The sequence below is a fragment of the Protopterus annectens genome, chromosome 5.part1, assembly GCF_019279795.1.
Source record: "Protopterus annectens isolate FY-2018-M chromosome 5.part1, PAN1.0, whole genome shotgun sequence".
Classification (NCBI taxonomy): Eukaryota; Metazoa; Chordata; order Ceratodontiformes; family Protopteridae; genus Protopterus; species Protopterus annectens.
In genome coordinates, this window is record NC_056736.1 from 266,942,001 (window position 1) to 266,959,295 (window position 17,295).

The 17,295-nt window shown below is 42.4% G+C and overlaps 1 protein-coding gene across 1 annotated transcript in view; it reads right to left on the reverse strand.

Annotated features, from left to right (window-relative positions):
• SLC22A15 (solute carrier family 22 member 15) overlaps positions 1-17,295 on the reverse strand; it is a 1,628,958-nt gene that overhangs the window by 684,088 nt on the left and 927,575 nt on the right. The window lies entirely within an intron of this gene.

Sequence of the window (17,295 nt, forward strand, 5' to 3'; positions counted from 1 at the left end):
GATGCATCTGTTCCCATGGATGCTGTATTCTTAGCTTTAGAGAGTGCATTTTTTACCTGTTTGGCCGTTATTACCGGAATTTGGCAATCTTCCGGTATTGAGATGGGCCATTTAGGGGGTGAGAGGGGGGTGAAGTTGGCACTGAATTGATCTGCCAGGATATTGGCAATATCCTTGGGATCAGTATAATTAATGCCATTCTGTTTTAGCTCAGAGCAGATCTGGGCATTGCCATTTAGATTATTGACATAGTTATAGAATGCCTTGTGGTTGTCTTTGGAATCTTTGGCAATTTTATTTTCGTAATTAGCTTTGGAGGATTTTATGAGGGATGTCAGTTTCTTACTGAGGCTGGTAAGGGAGTTTTTTGCATCCTGGGATTTTCCCCTTTTCTGCAACAGTTTCTTCCTTTTGTTGTAAAGTTTGTTTATGGCAGGGGACCACCAGATTGGCTTCCTTTTTTTGGATGAGAGCATCTTGGTTCCATTTGGAATGGCACGATTCATGTATGAGTGGATGTGCTCGTACAGTACCTTAGTGTAGGATTCAGCAGTTGAACTTTCAGTTCCCGTCTGCATGGGTGTCATGAAGTTTGTCACTTCTGACTTGAGTAGCATGAAGTTGGCTTTGGAGAAGTTGTTTATGGAGGTTTCCTTACTGAGGGGTGGGGGTGGGATGTGGATGCTAAGGGTGATTAGCTTACGATCAGACCCGACTAACGAGGGGGTGACCACTGGTGTGGAGCATCGATTTCCCATGTTGGTAATGACCAGGTCTAGGATATTGGAGCCCCTGGTGGGACTATGGATTAGTTGACCCAGGGTGTTGGAATTTATCAATTCCAAGAACCGTTGGGCAAAGGTGTTGGTACAGGAGTAGTTTTCCCATTTAATGGCAGGATAGTTAAAATCACCCAGTATTAGGGTGTTTGGTTCTATCTTAATATTTTCCAGTATGTTTAGAAAGGTGTAGTGAGAATCTTGGGGTATGGTGGGGGATCTGTAGCAAGCTACAATTTGGATTGCAGTCTTACCTAGTGTTAGTTGTACCTGGAGAATTTCAGATGTATTGTGTTGGGCAACTAGCCTGGTGGTGTGAATATCCTTGGTGAATATTGGCACTCCTCCACCTTTAGTGCTTTGGTCCTGGTTTGGTGGCCGAAAAGTGTGGTAAGAGTTGTAGCCTGGTATTGCAGGGGTGCTCTCTGGAGCCTTGAACCAGGTCTCAGTTACTGCACAGATATCTATGTTCTCCATTTTTAGGAGTGCCTCGAGAGAGTGCATTTTGAGGTTTAGACTTCTAGCATTGAGTAGCATTACCTTCAGATTTTGCATGCTTGTACCTGTTATGGTGGTGGTTTTGTCCTTTGAACTTTGCCTAAAAAAGGCACTATAGGGGTGGCAGGAGCCTTAGCCAGTAGCCTGAATCCCAGGTGTGACAGGGGCAGACCATCTCTGGCAAAGCATCGTGGTCTGTCGATCATGTCGTCCTAGGCAGACAGATATTGGATCCCCTTTGAATGACACCAGAAGCTTAGCCAATTGCTGAAGTCAATCATTTTGTCCTTATATTGTGGTATAATTCTGGGTGAAGGCAAGATGCTACTCAGGGCTAGGGTCATACCTGCCTGGGCCACATGCTCTTCTATGTCTCTTTTCATGTAGTCCAGGGAGGTACGTCTCAAGTCATTCACTCCAACATGGATAAGAGTCATATTTGTACTTGTTGTGGAGTGACTTGAGTGCATGCATTATGTGGCGGATCCTGGCACCCGACAGGCAGCGGACTGTAATTTTCTCATTGTTCAGCCTGGTGAGTGGTACATCAGTGTGCCGGACTATAGAGTCACCTATGACTTAAGTGTTACGTACATTGTCTTGCCTTAGGGGCTGTTGCTGGGTGGCACACTGGTGTTGTGAACTATGTGACACTTTGGTTGCGATTGGTGTTTGTTTGCGTTTCAGCTTCAGAGGTCCTTGTTGCTTGGGCAGGTTACAGTTAAGGGCCTCTGCATATGTGGATTTAGTGTTGCTATATGTGGGTGCTGGTTGTGTGGGTTTAGAAAGGGTATGTGTTGCTTGAGATTTAGTGCGGGTGTTAACCTTCTTCTCTTGACTGTCTAGCACAATCTTGGGTGGAGAGAGCTTTGCTTCCATTTTGGCTATGTAAGTGCATCTCTCACAGGTTGTAGTGTTGGGTGGTAGGAGGAGAGGGCTGTCTGTGTACATGAGGCAATTGCTGCATTGCCCCAGTATGCCCAGATTCACCAGGTGGACAGGAGAAATCACTGGAAGCTGACACCTGGACATGCCTGGTTTGGTGCTTTTTTTTTTTTGTAAAGTACAGGAGCTGTTTTCCCTTACCTTAGCAAGGTACTTTGCAATTATAGGCTGTTTAGTGCCTACTATTAATTTCTCCTTATTAACAAGGAGAGTTGAGTGCTTGTATCAGTTTAAGGCTTCCTAGTGCTTTCCAGCAGGTATTAGAGAAAGTGCTAGTCACAGGGACGCTTAAAGGTAAGATGAAAAAAAAATGCACACTGCAGTGTGCACTAGAGAAGTTAGATGTGAAAGTAGGTAACTTAAGTTTTACCTTTAAGGTTTAGTGGAGAGTTACTATTTTTAAAACAGCAAGATGGATTGAAAGGGGTGGTCACTTTTGTATTCTGGTACTATGGAATACAGTAGGATGGCCAATAAAGTTAAATAGTTGAAGGGGAGGGATTTCAAAAATGATGACTTTGTGATTACTCACACAAGCCAGTGAAAGTAGAGAGGAAATGAGATATATGGTCAGATTAACATAAGAGGCAGGCAACTAGAAAGACAGTGGTATTTAACAAGACAACTGTAACTGGGTGGGAGAGCGGGATTCTGCCTGACTCAGAAGAGAGAGAGAGCTGTGGTCTATTTTGAAGTTTTAATATGCTGTTAAATCAGAATGCAAGTAAAACACAAGGTAAAGAAAACAAACCACAGTATTCAAAATATAGAAAGGCAATAAAGTAATACAAAATACAAAAAATTAAAGCAAACTAACTTTTCCTTCACAGCAAAGTGTAGCAGAGTCTGGATGAGCCTTTCTGGTAAAAAGGCAACACAGAATAGCAATAGCTAACCTGTGAAAGGAACTAAACATAATTTTTTCAGGTTTAGAGTGAAACCTAGACTGCTGAAAAGTTTCATGGTAAAGTGGAGGGATGCCAGAGTGTCTTGGGCAGAAGAAGCTGTAATGAGGCAATGATCCAACCAGGGTTAAATGCGAGTACATTGAAGTTTGGTGAAAGTTATGACTGGACCAATGCACTTCATGAAGACTCAGAGCAGTATAGAGACCAAAAGGTAAAGAAGTAAACTGTAAGTGTAATCTTAAGGAAAAGAAAATTAGAAAATGTCTTGTGTTTTTTATTAATAAGAAAGTGTACGTAGACATCTTTAAGGTCTACAGTGCCGAGAAAAGTCTTGGGCAGAAAATGTAGAAAAAAAGGTTTGAAACCAGGAGAAATATTCTCAGATTTGAAAGACCTAAAACTGGTTTCTATGCACCTTATTTTCTGGGAACCAGCAATATTCTTGCATAGCAGCCTTTGCTTTGTTGTGAAATGAGTACTTGCTCCATCACTCCCCAAGACAGCAGATCTGAAAGAATTTGAAGGAACAGATAAATTTGGTTCTTTAAAGATAGACAGAGACCCCCTATGGACACAGACACACACACACACACACACACACACACACACACACACACACACACACACACACACACACAAAATGGAGGGGATGCCACTCAAGTCTGTAACACCGCTGAATTATTTTCAGCATCCAAGCATCTTAGGTTAATTGTTTACACAGATGAAGGCAGCTGGAGAGATTGCCTGAAACTCAGGAAAGAAGGTCAGAGTGGGTTAGGGAAGAGTGGGATAAGAGATACAGTCATTTTCTCTCTCTCTCTTATTTTTGAAATAAGGATCATTAGCACAGTCATTTTCTCTCTCTCTCTCTTATTTTTGAAATAAGAATCGTCAGCATCGGTCTCCTTTCATTTTTATGTAAGACAGTTACTGCTCTCCTGATATGGAGTATACAATCATCAAATGCAGGCCCTTTTATTTATCTCAGGAGTTCACTGCTGTTATAGTTGCAGCTGTTTACATCCCACCAGGTGCTAATGCTTGCGCAGCTCTAGGTCACATGTTTGACATCATTAACTTGCAACAAAACATCCATCCTGAAGCTGTTCATGTCATAGCTGGTGATTTCAATCAGATGGACTTAAAGTCAGTTCTCACCAAATTTCATCAACACATCAAATGTACAACCAGGGAGGAAAATACACTGGACAAGGCTTTCTCAAATATCAAAGATGGCTAAAGGACAAAACAACTGCCTCATCTACGTCAGTCAGACCATTTGTACATACTCTTGACTACAGGCTACACTCCTGCTAGGAGAAAAGATCACATAACTACAAAGATTGTTAAAATATGGCCAGAAGGTGCACTCTCGCAGCTACAGAATTACTTTGAAAGAACTAATTGGGACATTTTTGAAGATCAGGGTCTGAAAGAGTACACATCAACGGTGCTCTGCTACATAAAAACTTGTGCAGACAATGTCTCTGTCAGCGAGCACATTCGTGTGTACCCTAAGCAGAAGCTCTGGATGACGAAAGAGGTCAGAGCTCTTCTCAAGCACTGCAGTACAGCCTTCAGGTCTGGCAACACAGTCCTTTACAGCATGGCTAGAGTCAACCTAAAGAAAGCCATCAGAGAGGCTAAAATGGCCTATAAAAGAAAGACAGGACCACTTCACCAACAAGGACCCACAACGACTATGGCAAGGTATTCAGCACATCACCACCAATCATAAAACCAGTAACCATATTGCTGTTGATGAAGATGCCTCAGTGGCAGAGGAACTTAACTATTTCTTTGCCCGTTTTGAGGTGTAAACAACAGAGACAGTCATGTCTAGGCACCAGCAGATAGACCACAGCAGTCTCACGTCATTTATACCAGCCTCCTACAATGCATGTCAAACCGGTTAATCCAAAAAAGGCTGCTGGCCCTGATGCTGTAATGGGATGGGTGTTAAAAGAATGTGTGGACCAGCTTGGTGGGGTCTTTACAAAGATCTTCATCCTGTTTCGGTTAAGTCTGCTATCCTGTCTTGTCTTGTCTGAAATCAACTACGATCATTCCACTGCCAAAGAAACATGTCATCAGTAGTCTCAATGGCTACCATCCAGTCGCACTTACTCCAGTCTTCATGAAGTGTTTTGAACAACTGGTTTCAACGAAACATCAAGGACAGTCTCCCAGTTACCTTGGATACACACTAGTATGCTTAAGAGCAAATAGGTTTATGGAAGATGCCATCTCCACTGCCTTACAAACTGCACTTTGTCATCTTGAACAGCAGGCGAGCTACGTCAGGATGCTTCTCTGTAGACTTTAGTTCAGCCTTTAACACAGTTAATCCCGATACACTTGCTGGCCTAGGACTTCCAGAACCTACCTGCAGTTGGATTAAAGACTTTTTAACTAACCATCCTCAGATGGTTAGACCAGGCCCATGCCTCTCCTCCACTCTCAGGCTAAATACTGGTGTTCCACAAGGCCGTACGCTGAGCCCCCTTCTGTATACTCTTTACACCCGTGACTGTGTTCCCTTTCATTCTACTAATACCATCATTAAGTTTGCTGACGACATTACAGTGGTTGGACTTATTTCAGAAGGAGATGAAACAGCATATAGAGATGAAGTTCAAAGATTGGCTGCATGGTGTACAGAGAACAACCTTGCCCTGAACTCTGCAAAAACAAAAGAACTCGTAACAGACTTCCGGAGGCACAATGTAGATCACAACACAATACATGTCAGTGGAGACTTTGTGGAAAGGGTTCCTGCTTGCAAGTTTCTAGGTGTACAGAAGATCTCTCTTGGTCCATAAACACCATGGAGGCAGTCAAGAAGGCACAGCAGTCTCCATTTCCTAAGGATGCTCAAGAAAAACAACCTACAGGAGAAGTTAATGGTGCCTTTTTACTGCTGTTTTATTGAAAGTGTGCTGACATACTGAATTTCCACGTGGTATGCCAACAGCTTTGCAGTAGACAGGAAGGCCCCTCAAAGGATCATTAACTCTGCTCAGAAAATCACTGTCTTGCTTATTGCCCTATTTGGACAAACTCTTCAGCTCTCAGTGTCTCAGCAGGGCAACCAGCATCTTAAAAGACCCTTCTAACCGAGGACATCCCCTTTGAGCTGTTCTATCCCAGAGCCATATGTGAACTGAAAAATGCTAAATGCTCACACCGAGTACAGATAATAGCCATTTGCACTATAAGGTATACGTTTACATTCCTGTGCACCTTGCTTTATTCCTTTCATGTGCAATACATCCGAGTGCAATAACCTAGTTATTTACTGCACTGCATTATATTGTATTGTTTGGTATTGTATTGTACTGTATTATACTTATTCATGTTCAGTATATGTCAATGCACCTTAGGAGGATTGCTACAAATTTCGTTGTACCTGTGCAATGACAATAAAAGAATCTTATCTTATCTTTGTGACCTGCCATTTTTTCCTTATATTGCTATTTAGAGGACTTATGTTGAGAAGACTTGAATGTCTTTCAACAGAAAAGTCCAGATTTAGATGGTAATTCTTTCAGTACTTAAGAACAGTGAACAAAATAGCTGTTTGAAACCCGGCATCAAACTTCTTGTTTCTTCTAACTTTTTAAGGACCTCATGTGAAGAATTTCCAAAAAAATCAGAATTTTTTTAAGTGTTGCATTTAAAAGTTCCATCCTCAGTGAAGTTCTGCAGTCTGACCCAGGCACTTCTGTGCATAATTTTACCTGTAGTAATAGCCCTAGACACACTATCAACTGCATTATCAGCACATTTGATGGCTTGTTTAATGACCTGGGAAGTGGAATTAATTACATCAAGTTGATTATAATTCATTTCTAAATTTGGAAGACTATGTTCCACATTGGCAAAAATGAAAAGCAGATATTTATACATATGTGCCTGGCAATTAATTGCCTTGTAGGCTAAATATGATGCGTAAGCCTTTTTTCCAAATTTGTCAAAGGCACAAATGTCCTTTTCCTTTGGAACAGGACTGGTAGAAAAGGCTTTTGAACTTCTGTATCCATACAGAAAAATAATAGCATGGTCAGCAATAGGGTTTTTGTGTACAAATCTAAGTGAATCTGGGACCCTGTAGAATCTGTCTGTTTTTTTGGAGGGCAGGGGGTTTGTGACTCTGAGGAGATACTGGCGGTTCAGACAGCATCATCCAGAATCCCAAGATTAAAAGAGGTGGCTACTGGCTTTGGGGAATCCATATTAAGCAGCTCACAATATCTATTTTTGAACTTGTTTACCTCCATACCCTCCCACTTAAAAGAAATCTTTCATTTTGGAGCTAGTACCTCCAATGAGATTCCTTCAATGGGAGAATCTAAGGAAAGTGTGTCCTCAGATTCAGACAAGATCTCTAAAAGATGTAGTCTAATAATTTCACATCACACTCAGAGTGAAATACCTCTTCAAATTAAGAGGGAATGTTTTCTTTTAACTGAGGTAGATGACGGAAGAGTTGGCAGAAGAGATGGTTTGGCCTTAAATATGCCCTGTGCAAAGTTAAACCAATCCTTCTGTGAACCCTTTTGTTCAGAAGAAGAAGATAGCTGCTTAGAGTTCTGTAGGAACTTTTTAAAGGCCTAAAGCCTTACTATTTTGGAACAGGAGTCCACTGGCCAGACTTCCATAAGTGATCCACCGATGTCCTCCATCACCAGGACTTGGTGTATGCCTCCCTCTCCCTCAGACAGCATAACTTGTGGTTCTCCCTTTCTGTTGATGTTTGTCTGACATACACTTTGAAAAGACATGTGAGGTTTCTGGGCCTCTGCAGTATCTGCAGAGGATGAGCCAGATGGACCAGGAGAATGGCCTGATAGTTCAAGGGCTGCAAAAGCACATGGGTGGTGCACAAGACCTAGGCAATAGAAAAGAGATGGGCATCTTAGTTTCTTTGGAAATCTCTTTAGATAACATTTTCTTATTTTGCTGATGGGGGAGGTCCACTGACATGGAATCATATGCCGTGCTCATGTATGTCATATCTCTGAGGCACTTGTTTTCAAGGAGAAATTACTTTAGTATGCACTTTACAGTTTTAGGAGTATAAGAAAGTCACACCTGATAGGCTCTGATGTTGCGCTGCTCTCTTAGATGAAATACAGAGGATGTATCAGCATCCTTATAGGGATTTATCTATCGCATGAACATTTGCCCTTTCTACTACACATAAAAAACTATGAAATAACTTTTACACAGAAAAAAGGAATGTTCCTCAAAGTGGAGACTTGTCTGACCAAGACTGTAGCTGAAGCAGACCATCAATATGCCATTAAGCTGATGAGAACTGTACATAAGCATATATATGGCAGGAAACCTAAGCTTTTTGATGCATCCATACATCCCTTTTTATCAGCACATACCCACATGCTATGGGTAGACGTATGTTGCATAAGGAAGGAGCTCAAAGCTTTGAAGACTGGTTGGACATCAGATATCCTTGGCAGGGATACATCCCATACAGTTATGATTACTTCAACAGTGATCTAATGAAAAACATTACCTCAGTACTTGGCTAGACTAAACCATCAACTTTTAGTCCCAAACAAGAAAAAAAAAAGTAAAATCTACTCTTTACTAATCTGAGTTAGGAACATTTCTCTTTACCTCTAACCACCTTCTGGAGCAGCTGCTGCTTTTAGCTCAACTTGAATATGGCCTTCCTGTTTCAGCAACAGCCTCCAGCAAGATCATGTCAACACAACAGACAATCACAAATAAGATGTGAGTTCTTATACACTTCCACCACAAAACCAGCACTGCCTCACTCTCATCAAATGTTTACCAGTAAAGAAAACAACAGTTCTACCCGTCTCATTTTTCTTCCAACTCCTCCATCTTGACATACACTCTCCTTCTACAGCAAGACACAACAAAAATCTCCTCTGATAAACTAAAACATCAGTGTCATGCTACCACCACTCTACATATTCTCACAATTAAACTACATTGCAACAACCATGTATACTCAATTCTAGCCATACAATCCCATTTAAAAACTCTCTCGAATTAGCCACAATTAAAAATACATCCGCTAAAGCAAGCTCAGTGTATGCGTTTTCATGCATTCCCCATTACCTAACAACCAATTACTACCTTCTACTCATTCCTTCAGTGGACTTGCCTTTCTCTCCTCTGTTCAGGACAGTAAAACTTACTGGCAGTTATTCTTATGTCTAAATACATTCTATTTCTTCTCTCAGTTGGAGATGAATGCATGTCCTATTGGCTTTAACTTTTAGCCATGTACAATACAATGTAGTTTATAAGTTCTAACTGCTACTTGCAGGTGTTACCACAGTAATGCACAGTACTGTGTTCTGTTTTTACTTGTTTTTGTAATTGACTGTAGTGAGTTATTCACCTGAGTTTTGACTATAATTGATCTGTGACTATCAGTGCAATACCCCAGTAAATAAACAAATAAAATAAACAAAACTCTCTTACTATAAAAAGCAAAGATCTGATGTTGCTAAACTTCATACGTTCCTTACTGATGGGTGTTGGTTCCTTCCTCGGAACAGAGTCAGCCATTATAACAAGCTTGCGCCAGCCAAAAAAACTCTCAAGCTAAGCTTTACCTATAGTGCCCTTCTCTACATTACCTTAGATCTCATTTGCCACTTACTGAATCAAGAAGTGTCAGGCCAGCCCTCAGCCAAATCATTTCAAAATTATCACTACTTAAACCTTTTGTTGGTTTTCTTTCATATATTGAATTAATCTATTGTTAATCACATATTATTTGCTTATCTGTGTGAGTGTCCCTCTCTTTCTTTCCTTCTTTTACCAAGTTTTGTACTCTTCGTACCATTGCTGGTATAGGCCTTCCCCTACCTCTAAGGTAATTCCCAGTACCATTGTTGGTATTCCCCTTTCTCCTCTCTACTGTACAAAAAAAACTTTCTTCTTTATTGTGAGTGTGGTTTGACAGATTTGTTGTTAAAATTGTATTTTTGGTCACAAATATGTCTGAAAAAAAGGGAAGAACTGGTTTCAAACACTGTGACCAGTGCAACAGGAAAATGCCTAATGTGGACAACCATGTGTCCTGTGTCTACTGTTGGGGTGCCATACCTGTCTGTGAAACCCCCTTCTGAGACATGCAAGGGATTTAGCTCCCGCACTTTGGCGGGATGGAAAAACAAGCTTATGCTTAAAGGTCTCCTGAAATCTCCTTTCACAGAGGCTATTTCTGAGCTGGAGGGCTTAACCCCTCCAGAGAGAGAACATAAAAAGAGGAGTAAATCCGTACCCTCCTCTCCTCACATCAGTGAATCAAAATCAATGGAGCCGAAAGCAAAATTTCTAAATTGGCACCAACAACCTTGTCACCAGGGCTTCAACCCCACTCAATGGTGCCGACTTCGGTTCCAGCACCTCAACAGCTGGCTACAGTGCTGTCCTCGGCACCCATGCCCCAAGCACTGATTATGACACCAATTGTGACTACAGTACCGATCTCCCTTTTGGCACCAAAAATAATTGCTCCAATTCTGGTCACTTCCCTCCTACCTATACATCATGCTGGCCCTCTGACCACAGTGCCGAAAGTTTAAATACCCCCTTGGACCCGATATTCCCCTTTGGTGGATCCGTTTTTTTGGATAACAATGCAGACCATTTCTAGAGCGTCCTGACTCCCTGTCGGGGATGTCCACCCGCTCCTCTAGGAGCCTTTCGGAACTGGATGTAGTGAGGCAAGTGGATCAGCTCCTGGCGGCCAGAGGAATTCCACCTCCTTCCAAATCCTCCCTCCCACATGGAGCAGAGAATTTTTCTCTACGGACTCTGACATATTTTCCTCCTTTGACTTGCCTGGAGGTATCAGAGCCTTCAACACAGACTCCAACCCCAGTTCCAGCTTCTTTGGTTCCATTGGTAGACTGTACCATGGCTCCAGAGTCTATCCTTTGGTCATCGACTCACTTGGAGCCGGGCCATCCTCGGGAGCAAGACTGGTCTGTCGGCATCGTGATCCCTAGTACGGCGCCTCTTTTTTCCACGGTGCCTTTGACTACTGTTCCGGTTGCCTTAACGGAACAGAGTCTTCTCGTGGCTCCTTCCCTGGGAATGGGTTAGCTGGAGCGGGGTGTGACCCCAGCCCAGAGGTTGTTTTTCTTGGTTCTGGGCTCCCATCCCTCTTCGGGCAGACCTGCTTTCCAGGTGATGGAGAGGGCACTTGACTCTGCAGGCTCCCAGCTGGTCTCTTCAGCACCAGAGACCCATATATAATCTTTCCTCAGAGCCACAGCTGACACAGCCGACTACTCAGGGCCACCGGGCACGGGAACCTGAAGACATCCTTCTACCAGTACCCACTCTGCAGAGTCCTCCTCAGATGTCCCCACCGAGGAGGTACCTCGCAAGAGATCATGCAAGAGGAAGCATGTGGATTCCCCTGAGGAATCCCTAACTGAAGATACAGACTATGATGAAGGGGAAGGGTCCCCACTATCGCCCCCTGAGGATGTCTCCTTTGAAGACATATTGGAAATCTTGAAGAAGTGGGGAGACTGGAAGTCCACCACCCCTTCCTCTGAGGAGTCTGTATTTTTGCAGGCTTTCTGTGCTTGGCCCTCTACTTCCTGGGTGACCCTGCCTGCAGATGACCTGGTTCAGCTCATTGTGCAGGGTGCCTGGAAGAGTCCCGATAACACTGAACCTATCCCCTGGAGACCAGACAAAATTCTTTCTCCTCCAGATGACAACCCACACTGGTCCAAAGGCCTACCAGTAGATGCTATGTGGGGGCGGCCTCTAAGAAAAGAGTTACCCGAGGAGAGCCCTGCTGTCCATCCCCCTAACAGAGAGTCTTGGGCGATAAACAAATTTGGGAAGCGGGTGTATACAATATAATACAATACAATACATCCACTGATAAAGTTAATCTTCTCTGTAACCTCTTAGAAATTATCTTGGAGAACAATGCTTTTGTTTTCAATGACGTTTTCTATTTGCAAAAAGTTGGCACGGCTATGGGCACAGCTTGTGCAAATAGCTACGCCAACCTAACATAGATTAATTGGGAAAATCAGTACATTCTATCCAATGATAGGTTTGGCACATTGATTAGATTATTTTTTTGTTGTGGTAGGGCCATGAAGAATCCTTGCTGGAGTTTTTTCAGTATCCGGTTCGATTCTCAGCTAGAGCATCTTCTGCGTGGAGACATGCATGAATGGTCGTACCTTCGTTGAAGGTTGTGCGTCAGGGCCGGTAACTCGGCACGTAAAAATCAACTACCAATCATTAGCGGACCGGAGTTCCACTGTGGCGACCACTAACCGGGAAAAGCCGAAAGACACAACAACCTACAAATATTCCTCTACTCTTGTAGAGTTCTTAGATGTACAGATCAATAGGGATGCCCTATATTCCATGTCCATGAGCATTTATAGGAAAAGTGTTAGAAGAAATAACGTTCTACACAATAATAGCATGCATCCTAATCATACCAAACTAAATGTGCTTCGGGGGCAAATTTTCCGTATCATGCGTCTACATAATGAGGATGCACAGTTAGAAAAGGCACTCATCCTACTCAAAGAAGAATTTATAAACAGAGGATACAAGAGAGAAGTCATTGAAACACAAATACTTGAAGCCTGGAATGAGAGGGAAGGCAGATGTAAACCATATTTTAATATTAATCATAGCCCTACCTCTGCACAAACTCCTGAACAAATTGTTGATCAGAGTCGAACCCCTATGAATGTTGGCAACAAGCTTAGGATGCCTTTGACCTATGCTAGCAACATCAGCATGGTATGTGATACTATCAGTGCCAACTGGGATATTCTTCTAAATATACCTGAACTACAAGGAGTGATTGGAAATAAGCCTGATTTTACATTTAGGAAACACAAATCTCTCAAAAATCAATTTTGTTATAGACCATTGAATCCTCCTAGCTATGCCCAATCTGACAGAAAGGGTACCTACACCTGTAGAAGGTGTATGGCTTGTATATGCATACACACTGGGGGTCATTTCCTTCACCCCAACTTGGTTTCAATATTGACACTAGTTTCTATACAGATTGTCAGACCAAGAATAGTACAGTTGTGTACCTACCATAAATGTAGATGTTCGAGTGTATTCACTGTTGCGGTCATTACACTTGGGTTATCCTGCTGGCAGGCTACTCGCAGTCAGCCTGAATTCCAAAGTCTTGGTCCAGCGTCGGTTGCTGTCGCCCTGCAGGGCCCTGAAGAATCCTTGCTGGAGTTCTTTCAGTATCCGGTTCGATTCTCAGCTAGAGCGTCTTCTGCGTGGAGACATGCATGAATTCGTTGAAGGTTGTGCATCAGGGCTGGTAACTCGGCATGTAAAAATAAACTAACAATCATTAGCGGACCGGAGTTCCGCTGTGGCGACCCCTAACCGGGAAAAGCCGAAAGACACAACAACAGCCTACAAATATTCCTCTACTCTTGTAGAGTTCTTAGATGTACAGATCAATAGGGATGCCCTATATTCCATGTCCACGAGCATTTACAGGAAAAGTGTTAGAAGAAATAACGTTCTACACAATAATAGCATGCATCCTAATCATACCAAACTAAATGTGCTTCGGGGGCAAATTTTCCGTATCATGCGTCTACATAATGAGGATGCACAGTTAGAAAAGGCACTCATCCTACTCAAAGAATTTATAAACAGAGGATACAAGAGAGAAGTCATTGAAACACAAATACTTGAAGCCTGGAATGAGAGGGAAGGCAGATGTAAACCATATTTTAGTATTAATCATAGCCTTACCTCTGCACAAACTCCTGAACAAATTGTTGATCAGAGTCGAACCCCTATGAATGTTAGCAACAAGCTTAGGATGCTTTTGACCTATGCTAGCAACATCAGCATGGTATGTGATACTATCAGTGCCAACTGAGATATTTTTCTAAATATACCTGAACTACAAGGAGTGATTGGAAATAAGCCTGATTTTACATTTAGGAACAACAAACCTCTCAAAAATCAATTTTGTTATAGACCACTGAATCCTCCCAGCTATGCCCAATCTGGCAGAAAAGGTACCTACACCTGTAGAAGGTGTATGGCTTGTATATGCATACACACTAGGGGTCATTTCCTTCACCCCAACTTGGTTTCAATATTGACACTAGTTTCTATGCGGATTGTCAGACCAAGAACAGTACAGTTGTGTACCTACCATAAATGTAGATGTTCGAGTGTATTCACTGTTGCAGTCATTACACTTGGGTTATCCTGCTGGCAGGCTACCCGCAGTCGGCCTGAATTCCAAAGTCTTGGTCCGGCGTCGGTTGCTGTCACCTCCTCCCTGATGTCAGTGCGCCAGGGGTATAAAAGATGCAGCCGACGCCATTTTCTTCAGTTTTTCTTGCCCCAGATGTCAGGTGCCCCCAAACAGGGTAAGCTAAAATTATATCAATAAACATGCATGCACTAAAGAAATCATTTCCTCCATCTACAAGCAAATACACCACATAGCTTGTATAGAATAGAGAAGTACAGATAAGACCCAGCAAAGGAAAGGGGGATGGTGGGTGGGTAACCTGGACTGCAACAGTGAATACACTTGAACATCTACATTTATGGTAGGTACACAACTGTACTATGTTCATCGTGTTTCACTGTTGCAGTCATTACACTTGGGTTGAATCCCAAAGCTGAGGAAGGGTGGCTGGGGCTAAATAGGATCAGGAGAGGCTATGAGACCCTGCAGAACTGCAGTGGCAAAGCCTGCTCTGGATTTAGAGTGGAGAGGTAAGTGGTAGTGCTTTGTAAAAGTGTGCACTGAACTCCAAGTTGCAGCCTCTAAGATGTGTTTGGTTGGTACTCCTCTGAGAAAGGCTGCTGAAGTGGCTGCTGCTCTTGTTTAATGTGACCTAATGCCCTTAGGCACTGATTTGCCATGTTGTGAATAGCAGAAACGAATGCAGTGGACTATCTATTTAAAAATAGTTTGCTTTGAGATGGCCTTCTCTTGTGTTCCTGCAGCATATGCCACTAAAAGTTGCTCAGTCTTTCTGAAAGCTTTAGTTCTGTCCAAATAGAAGCGTAGCTGTCTGCAGGGCCGGCCTTAGCCGAAATGGCACCCTAGGCAAAGTAGTGCTGTGAAGCCAAGCCGCGCACCACACCACACTCATGAATGTAGGCCACCCTATTTGAGCTGACACCCACTGTTCCCAACCCCCAAAGAAAGTTCATTTCCTTAAGTGTTAAATACATCAGAAGAAAATGCCTTGTAATGTAGCTAAGCTGCAGCTACCTTTGCATATGTATTTTCTCGTATGTTACAAGAGCCAGATCATGGTCAAATAGGGTCCTAGGAAGAGGTATGGGCCGCCACCCCAAGAGCAGCCCCTCCTGCAGCAATCCCAGCAGCCCCTCCTCAGCCGAACCGTGTTCCATTATTTGGATTTACCTCACCAGTTACCATGCATACCCACCAGTTATTTGCTTCTGTGATTACAGATGTGGAAATAAAATAGCACAAACACAGATAGCCATTTGCTACAGAAACACTCTCACAATGAAACAGACTTAGCAGGCAGTAAACTTCCTGCGCCCGTACATTCATTGGCGGCATTTGAACCCACATTTCATTGAAGCGGCAAAGAAAACCCACGACATTGTTGAAGCGGCATGAAAACCCGCATTCATTGAAGCGAAATGAAAACCCACATTCATTGAGCTGACATGAAACAAACATTCATTGAAGCTGAAACCCACATTCATTGGAAAGCGGCAAGAAAACCCACGTTATTGAAGGCGGCATGAAACCACATTCATTGAGCTGGCATGAAACCCACATTCATTGAGCTGGCATGAAAGCCATTCATTAGGCGGCATGAAAGGCCACATTCCGTTTGAGAAGCGGCATGAGCCCACATTCATTGAAGCGGCATGAAAACCCACATATGAAACCTTACATTCCGAAAGCGCACATTCGGTGAAGCGGCATACATTACCATCTAAACGCATATTCAAGTAAAATCATCTGAATTCCACATTAAACTATGTAACTAAGAAGAAGAGGATACTGCAGCAAGTAACTTTAAATATCCATGTAATTTATCTACAAATTCAGTGCCTGCTGCCCTTGAAAAATTGGTGTTTTATTACATTAAAAATTGGTAAGTTGGTGATTGAAAAATTAATTGCCTATAAGTTCATAAAATTGGTTGCTTCTGTCCCACAGCATCGATATAAATGCCGTTCCATCAACATCAGTAATGCTCTCTCCCACTTTGGGAGCATCACCCTGACAAGTTTAAAGGGACTGGCTTGCATATACTTCCTAGTGCCAATTGAAGCATTAGCACCAATCTATTGAACTAGACACGTTTTGATGGGAACCAGACTTCAATCTATTGAACTAGACACACTTTCAGCTTCCACCTATGGAAAACAGTCACAGAATGTACTGGCTAATCGTCATCAACAAACTGAATAACTAAAGATTCCTACAAGCCAATAAAATATTAGACTGACACCACGGTGGAGAGAATAAGCTTAACATTAATCTGCCTTGCATGACTAGAGAATAATTCAATGAAACACACCCTTTGTATGAAATGTGGGCTGTAAATAAATTATAGTTTTTTTCTTCAATGTAGACTAAATGCAACATTTGTTTTTACTAACATACCACTTGCTGTTGTAGACCACATTGACGGCAAGGCAAAATAAATAAGGGGCTTTTGGTGAAGACAAATAAACTTTCAACCTACAATAAAGCAGGTTAAAAACTATAACACTCAGTTATCAAGGGTATTTTTTATTCAATATATCAGTACACATAGGCCTTTTCATATACTGCCACAGCCAAAGCTTGTGCTCACATGAATACAGAAACAGTGCTTAAAAGACGCATAGATTAAGTCAGAACTTTTACAAAAGACCATGAAGATTAACTTTTGTAATTTTGCCGCCCGCTGTAAACAAGTAAGAAACACATCTGCAGGGCCGCCTAGCCGAAAAAATGGCCTAGGGGGCAAAGTAGTGCTGTATTTCCTTAAGTCAGCACTCCACACCACACTCATGAAAATACCCTATTTGGAGCCACACCCACTGACTGGTCATCTCTAAAGAAGCCCATTCCAGTCATTTTTTAAATTATTTTAAATACATCAGAAGAAAGA